The following is a 20,570-nucleotide window of genomic DNA, read 5'->3' as shown; positions in this document are numbered from 1 at the left end:
TAGGATTCTTACCAGAGTGATCAGACACCACCTGAGGGATGGTGGAGGAGGAGGAGGAGCCTGAGCAGATCTCAAGTGTGATCAGACATTCGTGTGTGGGTTCTGGTTAAACTGACTTTGCAAGGTTGTTGCTAAAACTGGATTTTACAAGGAAGTGCACAGACAGGCATACAAGAAGGTTCAGGGGCCTGACTAAAGTTTGGTCAAAGCGAAAAATCTTTGCCAGGGCTGAGACCAGGGCAAGACTTCTGCACACAGACAGGGATTGTGTGGTTGGATCCAAAGCCAATGTCAGAGAACAGAGCCTCCGGACTTGTTCCTCAGCTTGTCCAGGTGTGGACACGAGAGGAAGAGGGAGAGGAGAGGCATAAGTTGTCAGCATATATCAAAAAGTGCGGAGTCTGACCGCTCATTACAAGGACAAACATGCGTACAAAAATATGCATTCACAATGGCTTGTTTTTATAGAAAGAAACACCAACAGGAAGCTCAAGAATGATCAGAACTGTGCACTGGGGGTGGCTGGAGGGGACCCAGAAGTGTTGGCAGTGACTCTTCTGAGGTTAGACTTTTCTATCTTACAGATTTATCTAATATAAATAGAGAAATTTACACATACCATGTTTTCCCATTTCATAGCTTTTCTTTAATTTAAACTTCTGTACATAGGAAACCATTCTAAGATTTAATTCCTTTAGCACACTAACGGTTACAAAAGAGTAACCATACGAAATGACATTTTCATATCTCTCGCTAAGTAAAAGGACAAGCTGCATCCTAGTTTGTCCTCCACTGCGTCTCACACAGGCAGGATTTTCAAGAGTCAGTGGCACATTATAATGCAAGAGGGGTTTGGGATTAGCTCCTTAAACATAGTGGGATTAGTTTGATTAATTTTCTTCACATCAATTAAAATAGAAATTCCATTGTTTTAGCTTTTTAAATCTCAATGTTCTCTAGGGACAAGCACATGCAAACACTGATGTAAAAATGAAAATGCACCTGAAAACTTCAACACATTCATTTCACATCTTGAGATTCTTTTGCCTAAAAACAAAAACTCTATTTAGTTCTACAATTTTCTTGCCTTACTGACATTATATCTCTCCATCAATTCACATTTTTAATCCCAAGAAACTCAAAATGTTATTTCTCATACAGGAAATAAAATTACAAAGAGCTAAGGGAAACCAGAAATATAGGGCTGCACTGCTCAATCGATACAGGAATCCAAAGCAAAGAAACACAAATATTGGGATCAGCACAGATAAGCTGCCTGCTTCCCACAGGACAGAAGGAAAGCAACATGCAGAAAGTTAAACACATTCTAAACTCTCCTGGTAGAGACAGAAGCCCTGGAGTGGGTCAGTCCCTGGTGCAGAAGGGTGGCGATACCTGAGCAGCCACAGGAATGGACTCTGGGAGCTCATACACCCTCCCCTGCCTGGGAAGGAAAAGAAGGGCTCCCTCTCTGAGCTTCCACTCTCACAAGTGAGGAGACTCTCGACAGGATGCAGTTTAATGTTGTAACTCAAATGAACCCTAAATTCATAAACTCTAATCCAGACACAGAACTCCTGACATTCACAGACTTTCTCAATGTGAACAAATTACACTCTGCGGGGCCCCTACACTGTGGGTGCAAAACTCCACCCTACGTGTAGACACAGGCTCAAGGGAAGCAAAGGGACAACCTCAGGAAGGGCAGCAACTCCCTCCCCCTGTGCAGGTGCCTTCCCAGCTTTCCAGGGCTCTGTAGCTTCTCTCAGCAGAAAGCCTCCTTCTGCAGTGAGTAGGAGCAGGGAGGACACCCAGGAGGAACGTGTGGGCCTCAAGTACTTCTCTGTGCAGGCTCAAGGGGGGCTTATCTTAGAGACCCTGACCCCAGGCCTCTGCTCCCAGTCACGTTGCTTTGGACCACAGTGACCTTGTAAATGGCAAACCCAGTGTTTGAAGAATCCAGCAAATTCACACAAACCTACACTTTAATGGAAAGGAGAGAAGAAAGTTGTAAAGCATTTTTCTAGTTCAACAAGAAAAGCCACATGTATTTATTACTTTCAGAAAATAATGTTAATTAACTATTTCCGTGGAAAGACATTGTTTTATAAACAATTAATCATATTACAACTTGCTGTGCAATTGTAAGCCCTGGAATTCCATTTGAAAATACTGCATCACAAGGAAAAGAACAGAACTAACAATATGACTACACACGCTCAGGGGAGGCAGAAAGGGAAACAAGAATTTTTAACACATACAATGTAATACTAGAATCTTTTTTTTTCTGAAATTTGCCTATTTCTTGCGTCTTTGGAAATATTTTATACTGCTTTTCAAGCCCACTGATTACATAAACTTTAACTTTTGAAAACCTGAGGCTCCACTAAGTGAGTAAATCTTTTCAAGGTGACAAACCCAGGGAGGGGCAGTGCAAACAGGCCAGAACACCCAAGAAAGTTGGCACAGAGGAACCTCCACTCCAAGGCCTTCCCATAGGATGTCTGTGCCAGGAAGGAGCCTGGGAGGGGCACAGGGAGTTCATACGACAGATTCCAGGTGGCCATTCTCTGCTCTCCTCTCGTGGAAAAGAGCCACAGACAAACTATAAATCTCACAGTCAACTCAGCCAAAACCAAACTCCCACAGCTCCCCACCAAGCAGGACCTCTCCAAGTCTCCCCAGCTAAGTTTCTTGACTCAGGCCATAAACTCAGCACCGGCTTCAAGTCCTCCCTCCCCAGCCCCACCCCTCACCACTTCCCATCTGTACACAGTCCTACTGTCTCGATCTCCAAACACACCCAGAATTCAACCTCCTCTCCCCACCCTGACCTACATCTCCAAGGCCTCTTGCCTGGCTTATTGCAACAGCACCCTAACTGGTCTCCTTGCCTCTGCCCCGGCCCCTCTGTGGTATGTTCTCAACAGAGCAGCCAGATCAAGTCTGCTAAACCTATGTCCAGCCATGTTACTCCTGCTCTCAAAACCTTCCAAAGGGTCACCATCTCATTCAGAATAAATCAATGCCCGAGTCCTCGTTATGACCAACAAGGGCCGACGATTGGGCCAAAATCACAACTCTGCTTTCAGCTCCTGCTGCCGTCACCGGCTGTGCCCTGGCCACACTGGCCTCCTTGCTGCTCCCAGAGCAGGCCACTTGCTCTTCCTCCTGCACTGCTTTTGGAGCTTGTTCAAAATCTACCTCTGCGGTGAGACCTTTCCTGGCCCTCCTGGCTACAACTCCACCCCCCTCCAGCCTGGCACACATCACTCTCCCACATGAGCCACACCATTGGTGTCACATCTAGAACGTCACCCAGGGCATGCTTTTTGTGTTTTGCTCACTTCTCTGGCACCAGGGTCTAGGACAATGCATGAACCAAACCTTGCACTCAATAAGAAATGTAGCTTAATGAATGGATAACTATAAAAACTACCAGGAACTGCCTAACCCTTGGGCAAGGGAGGCTGAATCTGTAAGAACACCAGGGGCCAGGAGAGGCTGATCCATTAATCAGCCCTAAAAGGACGCACAGCATCATGTTAGAAAGAAAACTCCCCACCCCATCCTACAAATACCGTACATGTTCTTATCAGCATCAACAGAGGCCTTCAAACACAAACACCTTTTCTACTTTGAAGCAGCCTTCCGTGTCTCATTACCACTCATCGCATGTCTTTTCCTGACTTTACCATGATGACTTTCATATCTAAGGTAATATGACTGATATTAAACTGTGTTTTCTACCTTAACCAAGTCTCTCCTGGGAATGGTCGTAGGTATGTAAGCGGTAATAACCTGAGAACAGATGGAGAAGTAAATAATTCTATTCCTTCCCCCACCGTGTGCCCCCAGCAAACAGTGCATCACTGTCTGATTCTTTATCTTTTTTAAACAAACGTCACCAGAAATACATCTGCTGAACATGCTCCTTTGGAAGTCAGCCACCTCACGTTTAAGTGGCCAGATGCCACAAACCATTGAAATATTGCCTACTAGTCTACTGTACCGTTCCCAAACTGAGATTTCAGTAAATTTACGTTGCAGCTGCCAGGAAAAGAAAAAGGAATTAAAAACAATGCCATCCTGCCGCCTGGTCAGCCTGCTTCGAGGTTCAGCCTGAGGCAGGCGGCACTCTGTGCTCAGGCCCTCCTGGCCGGTCCAGCAGGTGAGTCAGCACGGGGCACTGTGTGGCCTTGGTCTGTGCCACCATCTCTGCTCTGGGTGCCTCGGGCCACTACGGCCTCCCCATGGCCACCAGCACCCACCTTATGGCCTCCACCACCCTCTCAGTCCCACCCCATGACCACCGTGCTCTCCATTGATTTGGGCTGAGGCCTACAATGTCGGGAAACAGGGTATTCTGGAAACGCTCTTCCTTAGGTCACTATCTTCTGGCATTTGCTGTGACTTTTCTGCTCTTTTGATGGCAGTGAGCCTGCCTTGATCTCTGTGATCAGGAATGTGGCTGAGCAAAAGCCGCTTGTACCTCCGGGATGGACGCACCTCCCAGATGCTCTTGCTAGACGGGTCCTGGCAGTGCAGGGAAAGGTGGCTCTGCACTGGAGGTGAGTCCTGGAGAGGCATCTGACAGTGGACTCTGCATTTGACAGCATCCTGGGTGGTGGAGAGCGTGGCCCACTCCTCACCCGGGGGTTTACCCTGGGGACTCGGGGAAGGGGCTCTCTCTTCACTTCTTCCTTGGGCTCCGACAGCATGGTGAGGAGTTTGCCTGTCCCCTGGCTTGGCTCCCTTCATGAGGGCTTCTGGAAATCAGCCAGTTCAGTGAGTCCTTTCCTGCGGACTCCGCACTGGAGGTCCCAAAACAGTGCACTGAACACATTTTACTTTGAAAATCTCCTGGCAGATCCTTTTGTTTTGCATTGCAGGTTCTTGTTGTATTTTGGAAGAGCTGAATGCCACTTGTCTGTAGAATTATTGAAGGTTTACAGTGGTTTGTTCTAAGTCGGAAGTTGTTACAATCTATCCAAAGAACTAGTAATGTGAGCTTGTTTCAGAGGTCAGCCACCCTGCTTTCTTGACAGTTCCTTCAGAGCCTGTGTCCCATAAGTTTTGTTACTGTTTTTGAGAATGAGGCAAAGCACTGCAGTGAAGGTTGCTCTTGGCATGTGTCATTGTTTAACGTGGTCTGGGGGCAAAGGAGGTGGTGGTCCTTTGGTAACTAGTCACAAAGCATTGAGAAAGGTTAGAAGGTCATGTTGCTTGGAACTCCCTGAGGACCTAGTATCCACCTGGTCTGGTCCACAGCGGACTCAGGGGGGCTAGATGACCTCAGGTGGAGCAGAAAGCCCTTGAGAGAGACCCCCCAAACCCCCATGTGCAGAGTTTGGTCTAAATAGAGAATTTACCTTAATGAGGAGAAGAGATGATGAAGTGTCTTGGTCAGTACCTTGCAGGGGCTTGTTGCTTTGTACAGAGAACAGCTTTCCTCCTGGTAAGGGGAGGACAGGAGGAACACGCAACCACAACCCTTGGGGCTGACCTTCTCCTGGCGGCAGTCCTGCATACCTCAGCTACTTGAGCAGAGCTGGGGCCAGACGCCCCGCTGAGTGCCTGGGAGGCTCTGCTGTCCGACACCTGGCCTGGCTTTGAAATAGGGGGACCAACCCTCGCCGTTTTAGCCCATGGACAGCAGGAGGGTTGGGTAGCCATGAGCTTCTAGGAACTATTTCTGAGGCTTCCTGAAGCCTTTCCTGTTGTCTTGATGCCATCCTGTGCTATCTGCCCGAGTGTCTGTGTCCCTACAGGGCACTTACCACAGCCTGGGAGGAGGTATTCACCTTTCTTCCTCCTCTGCCTTAGATGGTCAGTTTCTTAAGGTAGACAGTGGGTCTTTCATCTTTCTATTCCAGTAATAACTTGCAAGCAGAAGGTGCTTCTTAAATCTTTACTAAAGGTTTAAATGGGTAAATTGGCTACAGGTGTCGGTGTTCCCAAAAACACTTGTTTTGTTTCTATACTTGATTATTTTAGGGGTAGACATTTAATCCTTTCTTTCTAGTTACTTTTTCATTTATCCTTGCAGGCTCCACATAAAGGGCTCAATGTCTGGTTCAGTGGTTAAAAGCTGTTCACAGGGATGACTGGACCCCACTAAGCATTCTTTCGTCTGTAGTGAACGTTTCACCAAAAAAAGCTCTTGGAAAGGCTGGATGGTCAGTATTACATGCTCAAGCCATGGCCGTGCCCTCCATCTTCCACCTGATTGAGAAGGGGGGGCTGAAGTCCGTGGCTGCCCCAGGAGAAAGGACACCAGGAAGGCCACCGGGGACCTAAGGAACATGCGAGTGAAGCAGATGGGAAAGGAGGTGCAGGTTCATCGTTGTCCTTGAGGGAAAACCTGAGGGCCTAGCAGGGCTCCCGCAAGTTGAAGCAAGCCACTGTGCAGGGTGAACCTGCACCCAGGGCTACCCAGGAAGCCGCCAGTCAGGAGCAGGTGCAGAGTCTCTGGAAGGAACTCCAGGAGACAGTGTGGCCTCCACAGCATCAGGCAGCCAGGGAGATGCAAACATGTCTGCTATGGATGCTGACAATGAGACCCCCCTCCTCCCTGCCAGGGTCTCTTAGGTAAGAGTGGCATTTCCGTGGATGACTTTATCCCTCAGGATCTGGGGTGTGCAGATTTATTGGCTGGCAACTTTCTTACACTTTCTTCTCAGAGCACACTCGAGAAAGGTCATCTGTCCCCCACGAGGCTGTTGACCGAAAGAGGTTGAAGAGAGATGTGGAGCCCAGCTGCAGAGGGACCAGCCTTGTGCCTGACTAGGGCTTGGCCCAGAACCCTCAAGTTCATCATTCACAATGATGCCTCAGAAAGCCTCCCAGAGCCCCTCCACCCTCCAACAGATGTCACCTTAAAGCCAGACACAGAAGCTGTGCAGAGCAAGCACAGCAACACCGGCCCCACGTCTCTCAGAAAGGTCATCCTGTCAGCACTGGGGGCCCAAGAACTCCTCAACTCGCTGCACTCCTACTGCTTCTGCTCCCAGGGGAACAGGAGCATGGGTGCCACCTGTGGGAGCAGGTGGAGAAGAATGGCGAGCTGAAGAGGGGCAGCTGCCTACAGCCAGGTGCACACGCTGCAGGAGGAGCTGGACGAGCTGAAGGGAGGGGGCTCCCTGCCTTAGCAGCCTGCTGCCCCCAGCCAGGGTCAGTCCCGGTGCTCGGGGCTCCCCCACTGCCTGCTCATCATGAGGGGTTTCCTGCTATGCAGCAGACGGCCCCTGAGCACTTCTGTGTGCAGCATGCCTGCTGCTGTCTTGGGAGAAGGCTCTGCTGGTAGCCCCCCCTCGCAGACAGGGAGCCCAGGCTGCAGAGCTCACCCCGCCAGTTCTAGGGTGCTCGAGAGGCAGCGGTAGTTGTCAAGGTTTAGCCGCTGGGAAAGGAGGCATTGCAGGTCTGCTGGGAAAGCCAGACCTACACAATGAACGGTGCCTGGATCCTTGTTTTTCCACTTGAACAGGAGAAAATCAGCTTCTGTTGCATCCCTCACACAAATGTAAATTCCAATGAGTTAGGATCTAAATGTGAAATAAAATCGACATAGTAACTATTAGAAAAGTTATAGGAGACTCTTAAAGTCATGGGGAGGTTCTTTCCATTTGTGTTTTAATGAATATCCATGAACTGAAGTCATTTTGAACATTTTAATAATTTCTTTAAAATTTTAAACATCTTTTTGAGTAGAGTACATTCTCTTTTGTAAATATTAAAGCACTACAGAAATATATAAGGTAAGAAGTGGTAAAAACTCCTATTTCTCACCTACCTCCCAGCTTTTATTCCTTGTTGGTAGTAAAATTTGGTGTGTAATCTCCTCAACTCTTCCCTGTGCTTTACATGCATATTTCTCCACCTGTACGAATAGGTTGGATATATTTTTGGTGTGTTTATTGGCTATGTTTCTGATTTTCCCGCTCTCTTACAGTTTAGTAGTTGTAAACATTGGTTTCTCAATATTCCTTATGTATTGAGGGTACCATCTTTTGTCTGTTATACATCCATGGAAAACATTTCCTTACCACATAGTTCATTTAATCTGGATCAGTGCTCGTCTTCCCAGATGTCAGTAACACTTCAGGAGGGAAACGGCTCTATGTGACTGGCTGTTCAGGATCTCCGGGACCCCCCAGGGCAACAACCGTTAGGACAACACAAAACAAGAAACAAAACCCATCCTGCGTGTTTCCAGATGCATTCTGGTGGAAGGACAGCTCCAGTTGAGGACCGCTGATGTTTTGGTCAGAGTTATCCACTATGTTCTCCTATCACGTTAAAGCAGTTTCGGTAGTTTCTTGTACCTGATGGTACAGTTTGGTGCCTTTGTCTGTTCCTCTTGGTCAGACTGTGCAAGGTTTCTCACTGGTACAAGTCTTTCCAGAGAGCCAGCCCTTAACTCCATTGCTTAGGTCTGCATTGTTTTTCCTGCCTCGTGAATCCTCACTTCATTCTGCTGTTGTTGGTTTTATTGTGGTGTTATTCTGGCTCCTGGAGGGAAGTGCTCAGCTTCTTCATGTAGAGTTGATATTCCCTGATACCTGCAGTGGAGGCTGTGTCTCTTCTGTCCCTTAGTCTCCATGCCATGGATTTGGCTCATGCTGCTCTCAGTGCTGCTCATTTCTAAAGAGTTTGTCCTGTCTGTCTGGATCCCCTCTGTAACCTGAGAGATTTAGAAAGGTGTGGACAGATTTTCAAGTGGATAGGTTGGGGGAGGGGAGCCAATATTTTGTGATTATTTTTTATTTTTATTGCTTTAAGGTCCCGTAATATGGTTACTTATAGATTTCTGCCTTTTGGACTCTTTAGAGATTTCACTGTGGCTTAGCACACAGTCCATTGTGGTGACTGTTTCATTGTGGTTTGAGAAGAATGTTTCCTCTCCACTAGTTTCTTATGTTGTTGTCCCTCAGGCTGAGGCTAGATCTAGCTTTTTTGTGTTTGTCAACAGATCTGTTTCCTAACTTATTGTATCACTTAAGGGGAAGAGGAAAGTGACTGAATTGACTTAGTATAAGGAAATAGGAGGCTATCAGATAATGGACTATCTCATACACAAGATTTCTTGCCCAAACCTCAAGGTAAACACTAAACAAATAATCAAAGCAAAACCACATATGATAAACAAAGAGAAAACTAGAAGAATCATAAGACAGAACAACCAAACTGAATTGGCAGTCCAAAACAAATGGGACAAGAAACAAAGGAAATGCAAAAGAACCAGAAAATAAGTGACAAAACAGCAACATTAAGCCCTCATATATCAATAATTACCCTAAATGTAAATGGATTGAACACTCCAATCAAAAGATACAGAGTGGCAGGAGGGATTAAAAAGCAAGACCCAACAATATGCTGCCTTCAGGAAACACATCTTAGCACTAAAGACAAGCACAGGGTCAGAGTGAAAGGATGGAAGACAATACTCCAAGCTAATGGCAAACAAAAGAAAGCAGGTGTTGCCATACTCACATCAGACAAAGTAGACTTCAAGATAAAACAGGTTAAGAAAGACAAAGAAGGGAAATATATAATGATAAAAGGGACACTACATCAAGAAGACATATCACTTATAAATATATATGCACCCAACATAGGAGCACCAATGTACATAAAGCAACTATTAACAAACCTAAAAGGAGAAATCAACAACAACACAATAATAGTAGGGGATCTTAACACCCCACTTACAGCAATGGATAGATCATCCAGACAAAAAGTTAATAAAGAAATATTAGACTTAAATGAAAAACTGGACGAGATGGACCTAGTAGACATATACAGAGCACTCCATCCAAAAACAGCTGACTACACGTTCTTCTCAAGCGCGCATGGAACATTCTCTAGGATAGACCATATGTTGGGAAACAAAGCAAGCCTCAATAAATTTAAGAAGATTGAAATCATAACAAGCATCTTTTCAGACCATAAGTCTATGAAACTGGAAATGAAACATGAAAAAAAAACTGGGAAAGTGACAAAAATGTGGAGATTAAACAACATGCTACTGAACAACCAATGGATCATTGATGAAATTAAAGGAGAAATCAAAAACTATCTGGAAACAAACGAAAATGATAACATGCCATATCAAGCCATATGGGATGCAGCAAAAGCAGTCCTGGGAGGGAAACTCATAGCGATACAAGCTGCTATTTTTTTTTTTAAGTAAACACTCTTTTCCTTTATCCCTGTCTTCTCCTCTGGTACTTTAATAATGCTTATCTATTTCTTTTCATGGTATCCCATAATTCACACTGCCTTTCCCCATTCCTATGCAGTACCGTTTTTCTTTTTGTTTCTTTGACTGGATGATTTCAAACGACACATCTTCTAGTTCACTAATTATTTCTTGTACATGGTTGAATCTGATTTAGAACCTCTCTATTAAATTCTTCAGTTCAGTCGTTGTGTTCTTCAATTCTAGGATTTCTGTTTGTTTTTCCTTAATGATTTCTGTTTCTATAATGAACTTCTCACTTATTCATGCACTGTTTCCTTATTTCATTTAGTAGTCTATCTATGTTTCCTTAGAGTTTTATGAATTTCTCAAAGAGGGTTGTTCTGAAGCCTTTGTGTCATAGTTCCTATATCTCCATTGCTTGGTCGGTCATTGGAGTTTTATTCTTTTTCTTTGGTGGTGTCATGAGTCTTTGATTATTCGTGATCCTTGTGGCCTTCCATTGGTGTCTGCAAATTTGAGGAAGTAGGCACCTCTTCCACCCTTTACAGACTGGCTTTAGCAAACCAAAGCCTTCATAGTCATCTCATCTAGGGGTCCTGGGTAGGCCATCTGGTGGTGTCCAGGGGCAAGCTTGCTGCTGGAGTCCTTGGACAGCCTGGTACTGGAGTGAGTGGAAAGCTTGGGTCTATGGTATTGTGTCTGGCCCTGGACACAGCTGGGACCCTGAGATCATGAGTAGCCCCACTGGAGCCTGTTTTGGCAGGTCCTCTTTGAGAGCCTGCAGCCACAGGAGGCATCCAGGGCCATGAGAGTTCGCCAGTGCTGGGATGAGCTGAGAGCCTTGGTTCATGGGAGACTGCCAGGAGCCTGGCACCACGAGAGACAGCTTGTGCTGTGGTAGGCCAGAAGTCTGGATTCCTGGGAGCCTGCTGGGATCCTGGGGCCACAGGAGCTGCCTGAGGCTGCAGAAGCCAGCAGGCACTGGATCAAGATGGAAGCCTGGGTTCATGGGAACCTGCCGGTGCCTGGTGCCATGGGAGCTGCCTGGGGCCGCCTGAGTCAGCAAGCACCTGGGTAAACTGGGGGCCTGGTTTTGTGGGAGCCTGCAAGGAGCCTCGTTCCATAAGAGCTGTCTACAGCTGCTGGAACTGGCAGGTGGTGTGGTGAGCCATGGGCCTGAGTTCCCAGCAGCCCCCTGGGAGCCTGGTGTCATGGAATCTACCTGGGTTGCTGGAGCCAGCAAGTGCTGGAGTGACCTGGGGTCTTGGGTTTGTGGGAGCCCACTGGGGTCTTGGGTTTGCCCTGTTACAGAAGCTGCCTGTGGCTGTGAATGCTGCCTGTGGCTGCCTGGCATACGCAGGAACTTGGGTGAGCCAGGGTCTGGATTCACCAAAGCCCACCAGGAGCCTGGTGCCAAGGACACCACTTGTGGTCACAAGAGCCACCTTGGGCTGTTGAAGACGGCAGCCCCTAGGCTGAGATGGGGCCCTGGGTTCCCAGGAGCCTGGTGGGAGCCTGGTGCCAAGGATGCTGCTTGAGGCCACCAGAGCTGGCATGCTCCAGGGTGAGCCAGGGGCCTGGATTTGCAGAAGCCTGCAGGGAGCCAGCTAGGTCCACGGGAGTCAGCCTGGCGCTGGGGCAGGCTGGCTAAGGTCAGGCAGAGTGGAGAAGTCCCTTCTCATTGGGAGGTGTTTGATTACTGATTCAGTCTGCTTATTTGTTACTGGTCTGTTCAAGATTTCTATTTCTTCATGATTCAGCTTTTGTAGGTTGTTTCTAGGAATTTATCTATTTTGTCTAGGTTATGCAATTTACGAGTGTACACTAGTTCAGAATAGTCTCTTCTGATCTCTTTCTTTCTGAAGCATCCGTTGCAATGCCTCCTCTTTCATTTCTGATTTAGTTTGAGTCATCTTTCTTTGTTTTCCTAGATATTTTATCTAAGGGTTTCTCAATTTTATTTTTTCCAAAACTCAACTTTTACTTTTATTAATCGTCCATACTGTCTTTCATTTTTTTTCCACTCTCCTCTTGGTGACTTCCATCCTTCTGCTAACTTTGGGTTTCATTTTTTCTTTTTTTAATGCTGTGTGTTGTAAGTCAGGTTGTTTCTTTGACATCTTTCTTCTCTTGTAATGTACAAGTTTATCACTATAAATTTTCCTCTTAGTACTACTTTTGCTGCAGCCTATAAGTTTTGGTGTGTTTATTGTTTCTTTTTTTTTTTTTAAAGATTTATTTATTTATTTTCGCCCCAAAGCCCCAGTAGATAGTTGTATGCCATAGTTGCACAGCTTTCTAGTTGCCGTATGTGGGACGCGGCCTCAGCGTGGCCGGAGAAGCAGTGCGTCGGTGTGTGCCCGAGATCCGAACCCGGGCCACCAGCATCAGAGAGCACGCACTTAACCGCTAAGCCACAGGGCTGGCCCATATTGTTTCTTTTTGTGTGTGTGTGATGAAGATTGGCCCTGTGCTAACATCTGCCAATCCTCTTTTATTTTATTTTATTTTATTTTTTGCTGAGGAAGACTGGCCCTGGGCTAACATCCGTGCCCATCTTCCTGCACTTTATATGGGATGCCGCCACAGCATAGCTTGCCAAGCGGTGCGTTGGTGTGCACCCGGGAACTGAGCCGGCGAACTACGGGCCGCCGCAGTGGAGCGCACGCACTTAACCGCTTGTGCCACCCGGCCGGTCCCTATTGTTTCTTTTTGTATGTTTTGAGCTGTTTTCTAATTTCCCTTTTGATTTCTTCTTTGATCTACATTTTTTGTGTGTGAAGAAGATCAGCCCTGAGCTAACATCCATGCCAATCCTCCTCTTTTTGCTCAGGAAGACCGGCCCTGAGCTATCATCCTTGCCCATATTCCTCCACTTTATATGGGATGCCACTACAGCATGGCCTGACAAGCATGGGTTGGTGCGTGCCCAGGATCCGAACCCAGGCCGCCAGCAGCGGAACACATGCACTTAACCGCTACAGCACCTGTCTGCACCCTGATCTACTTTTAAGTTTAAGAGTTTTTGTTGAACTTCCACATATTATGAATGTTCCAGTTTTCCTTCTGTTATTGACTTCTAGTTTCATGCCATTGTGTTTAGAAAAGTTACTTGGTATTATTTCAGTCTTCTTTAATCTTGTTAAGACTTGTTTTGTGACCTAACATGTGATCTGTTCTGGAAAATAGTCTGTGTGCCCTTGAGAAGAGTGTACATTTTGTTGCTGTCCAGTAAAATATTCTGTGTGTGTCTGATAGGTCCATTTAGTATTTAATGTTTTCATGTCTGCTATTTCCTGATTTTCTGTATGGATATTCTATCCGTTAAAAGTGGTCTTTGAAGTCTCCTACTATTTGCAACTTATATACGTGAGAAGGCTCTTATATTGGGTATATATAAAGATCTCTTAGAACTCAATTATAAAAGACAAGTCAATGAAACGGGGTAAGCAACTGGAATAGACATGTCTCCAGGAAATACATAGATGGCCAATAAGCACAAGATAGTTGCTCAGTATCATTAATTATTAGGAAAATACAAATTCAAAGCACAATGTGATACTATTTCACACTCAAAATGAAGGCTATATTCAACATAATGGAAAATAACAAGTGTTGGTAAAGATGTGTAGAAAGGGAAACCCACACACATTACTGGTGGGAAAGTAAAATGATGCAGCCACTGCAGAAAACAACTTGGCATTTTCTAAAATCTTAAACCTAGAATTACCATTGACCTGGAGAGGCCCATGGTAGATATGTCCAAAAGAGCAAACTTGCCCATAGACATTCAAAGCAACAGTGTTCACAATGGTCCAAAAGTGAAACAAACCCAAATTTCTATCCAGTTATCACTGCATAAACCAAATGTGGCCTATTCATAATATAGGATATTATAAGCCATAAAAAAGAATTAAGTACTGCTACATGCTCGGCCATGGGTGAATCTTGAAACGTGTGCTCACTGAAGCCATCCACAAAGGCAATAGATAACAGGATGCCATTTGAATGAAATGTCCAGAATAGGAAAATCCATAGGGGGAGAAAACAGATGAGTTGTTTCCATGGGTTTGGGTTAGCAGAAAATAGATTGTGAATGAGTATGGGTTTGTTTGGGGGTGTTGAAAATGTTCTGGAATTAGATAGTGGTGATAGCCACACGACATAATCATTGTGCTAAAAGCCACAGAAATGTATACTTTGAAATACTTAAAACGGTGTAGTCTATGTTAAGCAGATTTTCCACATAAAAATTTTGAATTTTTTAAGTTAATCAGGGTATTGGTTAATTTTAAGTTGCCTGGTATATTTAATAAGTGTAATTAGTGGAGTTATTAGGGGTGGGGCAAGTTGTAGCCAAGAGAGTAAACATCCGACGAGGGCTATAGTAACAAATCCTATGACTATACAAGCAACAGTCTAAAATCCAGTCCATTTCCATTGTCCCCAACTTGGAGAGACCAGCCATGAAAATAGGTCAGTGACCTCGGGGGCCTTTGGTATCTATTCAAAGATTTGGGTAATATTATGCAATATTTTAACCTCTTGGGCCATTTGGTGGAGGTAGGTTTGAACTTCTCTGTTGATGTACACTCAGCAAGTGTGGTTCTAGGAAAGGCACTAACCCCTCCTTCCTTGGCCGGTATAGACAGTCTAGGGCCAGGCCATTTTCTAAAACCATTTAGGCGAGAGACTCATGAGAGTGTTGTTCAGGGGTTAGGATATGTTCCTATGGAGTTGTTGTCCATGTTCTGTTAAGGTTGTTGATACTTCTTAGTTGCCTCAGTTTCCTGATTTTGTGTGGGTAGGGCCACCGCACCTGTGCCCAGTCCAGTCAGTCAATCCTAGTAGAACTGAACACCCAGTGCTATAGGTCTGACATTGTTTCTATGGGTTGGTAGTAGCCTGTCAGGGCAGGAAACTCAGGGGACCTGCGACCTGAGGGAAGCAGGCTGAGAGAGAAACAATAGTGCGTTGCACAATATAGCCTGGAGAAAGCTGCTCAGAGAGCTGGGGAGGAGAGACGCTCACTGGGTGAGAGCCTTGTGATATCAGCCCACAGTGAAACCCAAAAGTGGATGCTCCTGGTGTGAAATACTCCTTAGGTGACTTGAGGTAAAATAATTTGCACCCATTCACTGGTTACCTGTGCTATATGATTTCAAGGGGTATGGTTAAAGTGTTTGTCGGCCAAGAGCTGTTTGTGCCTGGGCACAAAATCACCAAGGTGGCCTCGAAGGCTACCCCAAAATGACCCCTCAAGGAGCAGTTGGGGCAGAAAGTGGGTGGAGCATTTTGAAGGAATCCTGGGGCAAAGATGTTGTTCGATGGAGTTGGCTACAACTGAGTCTCTCTGCAGGGTAAGCCCTTCAGCTGGGGTACAGTAGGTGATTGGAGGCCAAGTGACAGACCCTGTGACTCCTGATTCCCAGTGCACGGTTAGACCTCTAAGCCCATTGGACATAAATGGTTGTGGTGTTTGTGAAGCATCTTGCTGGCAGTGTGGAAAGTATAGGGGACGTGTGGTGGGAGACGTCATGATAGTGTCGGGAGGAGCTGTGTGTGAGATTACAGTGTTGAGGGGGAAGGACTGGAGGCAGGTGCAGTGGGTGTGTGACTAACAATGGTCAATGAAGGGACAGCCGGGGTGTAACTGGGGAAATCAGGGACCAGCAGAAGTAATGTGTTTAAAACAAGACACCAGGGCAGGCCCAGTGGCTTAGCTGTTAAGTGCGCACGCTCCACTACTGGCGGCCTGGGTTCGGATCCCGGGCGTGACCGACGCACCTCTTCCCCAGCCATGCTGAGACTACATCCCACATACAGAAACTAGAAGGATGTGTAACTATGACATACAAATATCTACCTGGGCTTTGGGGAAGGAAAAAAGGAGGAGGATTGGCAATAGATGTTAGCTCAGAGCTGGTCTGCCTCAGGAAAAAGGAAGAGGAGGATCAGCATGGATGTTAGCTCAGGGCTGATCTCCCTCACAAAAAAAATAAATAAATAAAATAATAAAACAAGACACCAGGCCCTAATAGAGCCACTTAGCCTAAGTCTCACGTCAACAAGCCGAGATTTAATTAGACTTTTTGCCCTCCCAGGAATAGAATCATAAACCAGTCAATTGGGAATCGCCTGATGAGCAGCAGGTAGGTCGCCTTCCTAATAGAGCCCTGCCATCCCCTAAAGGAAGGTAACCTTGCCGTAACCAACCCTCTTTTTGGTGTAGTGTAATTTCCTTGTTCCTGCTCCCTTCTGCCTATAAAAGTCTTTCATTTTGTACAGCTCCTTGGAGCTCCTTTCTCTCTGCTAGACTGGATGCTGCCTGATTCATGAACTGTTGAATAAAGCCGATAAGATGTTTAAAATTCACTCAGTTTTATTTTGTTTTGTACCAGTTTGGTGGCAGCAGTGGGATCCAAAGGAGACATCTGATGGCTTAGGGGATGAGAAACACAGGCAGTGGTACCTGCAAAACCTTTGAGTTCTCCATCTTTGTCACTGATTCTGAGAGCCGTGGGTAAGTTCCTCTCAGCAAGTGCTGTAGAGAAACACAGCAGGGGGCTGTGAGGGAGGGTTGGGCGTCACTTGGTAGAAGGGTCTGAAAGGCCTCAATAGGGTGACATTTGCTGGGACCAGAATGACAAGAGGGAGCCAGCCCTTCAGGGGTCTGGAAGCAGTGTGTCAGGGAGATGGCACCACCGGTCCTGAGTCTCACAGGCAGAAGTGAGTTTGGCCAGAGGAGGTCAGAAATATGGCCAGTGCAGCTGGAGGGAGGCTGGGAGGAGAGAACAGGAGCTGGGGTGGAAGGTAGGGCCAGGGCCTGGTAGGCTGTGTCAGTTACCTTTCCCTCTCTGACTTCATTGCCCCTAACCTTGCTTTTCAAAACTACAAATGTTGACTATCTCACAATTTGTGTGTATCAGCAATGAGGCACGTTTTAGCTGGGTGCCTCTGCCTCACTGAGTTGAACAGGTTGGGGCTGTGGCCTCAACTGAGGCTCAACTGGGGGAGGACAAGCCCCCAAGGTCACTCTCAGCCTTCAGGGTTCAGTTTGGACTGAGAGCCTGAGTTCCTTTCTGTCTGTTGGCCTGGGCACCCCCGTGCTTCTCTCCTCTATAGGCCTCCACATTGGGCAGTCCCAAAACACTGGTATTTGATTCCTCAGTTACAGGGATTCGACAGAGTGAGAGAGAGAGATGGAACATGAGAGAGGGAGTAAGAGGAAGTGAGAGACTTGTGTAGTTAAAATTTAGACAAGACATCCCATCACTTTGGCTCTTATTATGTTCAGAAGCCAGTTACTAACCACTTAGTGGCTCCACAGGGATGGCTATGCCATGAGTGGGGTTTACTGGGTACCATTGTGGAGGCTTCCCACCTCATAGGCCAAGATGAGGCCCTTGGGTCTCATTCTCCATAAAACAGGAAACAGTTGAATGGTTTTATGCCACAGAAGGCAGTATCTAAATTTCCGTTAGTTTCAAACCCCTCATGATGCTGACCTGAAAATGAGGCCAAGTTGGAAGTGACTGTTCCAATATCACATTGCTAGAATCCAGGCCTGTTTTGAGTGGTGTTCTGTGCTACCTGTCACCCCTTCTTGTTATTCTTCCATCTCTAAGTTTGTGCCTTAGGTACATGTGACACCAGCCCACAGGGGTAATAGATATTATCTCATATACACCGGGTGAGGTCCCTAGGAAGTAGATTCTAGCCTGATCCCCATGGTGCAGGTTTGGAGACTAGGGAGGACCTGAGAGGCACAGGGACTTTCCCAGGATGCAGAACTGGTAAGAAAGAGGAGGTCTGCATTCATCTCTGTCTCCTCAAAGCTAGGACCTGAGTTAGGTTTCCAGGGAACTGTGGCTAGGGCTGTGTAGGCTCCTTGTGTACAGTTCAGGAAGTGACATGAGAGAGGAGGGTGAGCAGCCCGGGCTCAATGGGCAGCTCTGGAGAAATCTGATTGAGGTAAGGGTCCCAGGTAAAGGAATCTTGAAAAATGACCCCATCTCCTTGGTCCTAGGCCTCAACAGATCTTAGAACTCTGGTAACCAGGCACCCACAGCCCCCCATCCAGCTCACTTGAATGGAGACAGCCAAGAAGCAAAAATGTTTTGTTGTTGTATCCAAACTTTTGCAGGATCTGGCCTCAAAAAAACCCAGAAAGAGAATCTTTTTGATTGTTGCCGATGTTGGCTCAGCCCTCATCCCTGACGCCTCTGGGTGTCTGACAGGAGGCAGTGAAGGGTAACATGGGGGAGCCCAGGAAAGGCTAGTGCAGGCCAGGACACAACGGTGATCCCACCTGATCAAACCCACACTCCAGGCCCCTCATAGTGTGTGTGTGTGTGTTTGTGTGTCTGTGTGGAGTGGGGAAGGCAGGGTATGTGGGACAGGCCATTCCTAAGCAGGAGCTTGTTGTTAGGTGTCGGAAACCTGGTGGGTCTGTCACGTTCATACCCCAGATCATGGCTGACAGCATGAGAAGGTGAGCTCCTCTACTCGTATATTATTGAGCCCTAGAGGTTTCATTTCCTTCCCTCCCTGACCAAAGATCTTTGCCAGGATGCCCTCTGTGCCTGAACTGAGGAGCAGACTTTCTCTTGGGGGTTGGCCTCAGTGGCAGTGTGCAGGCCACCCCTGATTCCCTCTGGCCCAGCTCCCAGGCAGTCTTTGCAGAACTCCACTCAGGAGGTCGTCGAGTAGCTGCCCAATGGTTTCAACTCCACCAGCTCACTAGACAAGGAGCAGGTACATGAGGCCACCCACACCATCCAGTGCTGCTCTGAGATGAGAGCAGGAGCAGAGGGCCTCCACACTCAGGACCTTGAGATGATGGGGTTGGACCAGAACTAGGGTGGGACCAGTCAGGGGCTGTCTCTTTTTCAAGCTAAAGGGGACGTACATGCAGGTAACCTTGTCTGGTTCAGAGCTGTGCTCCCTTGACCCTATTTCCCTTGTCTGTTGTGAGTTTAGGAGGCCACTGAGGCAGAGCCAGAGGCTAAAGGGGACTGCAGGCTGGCTATTCCTGGAAGAGAAGTGGGATCTTTCCTGTATTTAGAAGGACACATGGAAAGTCAGCTATGTGAGTGAACCTTTCTCTTTATCCCGCTCCAGAGTCAGCTCCAGAGTTTCAGCCAGCAGCAGAAGCAGAGCTGTGGGCAGTGGTGGAGGTAGAGCTGGCTTCAGCTCCGTTGACACCACACCCTCTAGCACTGGAGCCAGTGTCCCCTCTACCAGCAGTGTTGGAGGTGGAGCAAGGGCCAACATGGGCTCCAGCAGGAGTGGGAGCTGCTGAGTTGGAGTCACCTGGACCATCATTTCTAGTGGGAAGTCCATCTCCACCTGTGGCTAAGAAGTGTGAGAAGAAGCCCAACCTACGGCCTTCCCTCCTAAGCTGGTGGTGGAGCAGTTGATCGTGATGGATGCAGTGAGCAGCTGGGCTCTGAGGGCGGGGTGGGGTAGGCCTTCCCTCTGCCATCGTTGCCCCAGACCTCATCCAGTCTCCTATGATCTGGGCCCGAATCCTGGCTCCACTCCTTACCAACCATACGACCTGGGCAACTTTCTGAACCCCTAAGCCTTTGCTTTCCACCTGCAGAGCGTAGAGGTGGACACTAACAGGACCTGCTGCACAGAGTGGCTGTGCCGGCTCCTTGAAGAGAAGGAAGGGTGAGCAGGGCCTGGCACATCAGTAGTGGAGGGGAACTCACTGTATGCAGCCAGGTCCCTGGTGGCCCAACCGTCTGCTCAGGAAGCTCAACAGCCTCAGGACTTATTAGACACCTGATGTGTACTCCACTACAAGGGAGACAGACAAGGCCCGTGGTTGTAGCTGCCAGGGGAGAATGTGCATCAGAATGGGGAGTGTGACCAGAGGGGGATCAGTGTGTTGGAAGATGCCCCCTTGGGATGAGCCGAGGTGAGCCACCATCTGGAGCTTGGAGTTAGCCAGGACGGGCTGGATGCAAATGTCCCTCTCCCTTCCCTGCCAGTATTGGGTCCTGGGTCATCCTCTGTGTACCCTCAGTGGACAGAGAAGAAAAGCCAGGGACTCTCACAAGGCTCGGGCCACATCATGAGCTTCCTGAGCTCCAGCTCTAAACTGTGACCCCTGTGTGGGACTTTTGGGGATGTGGACACAGAGCTGGGGTGTGGCAATGTTGGGTGACACTCCCCCTGTTCCCCAGGAGCTCTTCCGGAAGGTGGTGCCCTCTCAGTGCCTGGGCTCCACCTGGGGCAAGAGGAACAAGCCAAGCAATGAGCACCTGGCACACACCGTCCGGGCCACCATCGACCACTTCAGAAGGGTGGCCAGCCTCGTCGTCACCACCTGCCTCGGGGACCCGAGCATGATGGC

The 20,570-nt window shown here is 47.5% G+C and overlaps 1 long non-coding RNA gene across 2 annotated transcripts in view; it reads left to right on the top strand.

Moving 5' to 3' along the window:
* LOC131410033 (uncharacterized) overlaps window positions 1-19,376 on the top strand; it is a 48,105-nt gene extending 28,729 nt beyond the window's left edge. Inside the window, exons 1-3 of one of the 2 annotated variants that reach the window (XR_009221139.1) lie at window positions 6,944-7,173; window positions 16,606-16,727; window positions 19,328-19,376. This is a non-coding gene — a long non-coding RNA (uncharacterized LOC131410033). Of the gene's footprint in view, window positions 1-6,943; window positions 7,174-16,605; window positions 16,728-19,327 lie in introns of those variants that run through there. The other variant, XR_009221140.1, reaches the window with a different exon arrangement.
* The last annotated feature ends 1,194 nt before the right edge of the window (window positions 19,377-20,570 follow it).

The sequence above is a fragment of the Diceros bicornis genome, chromosome 9 (assembly GCF_020826845.1).
Source record: "Diceros bicornis minor isolate mBicDic1 chromosome 9, mDicBic1.mat.cur, whole genome shotgun sequence".
Taxonomy (NCBI): domain Eukaryota; kingdom Metazoa; phylum Chordata; class Mammalia; order Perissodactyla; family Rhinocerotidae; genus Diceros; species Diceros bicornis.
Note: the sequence above shows the minus strand (reverse complement) of the source record. Positions and strands in the feature narration are given on the sequence as shown.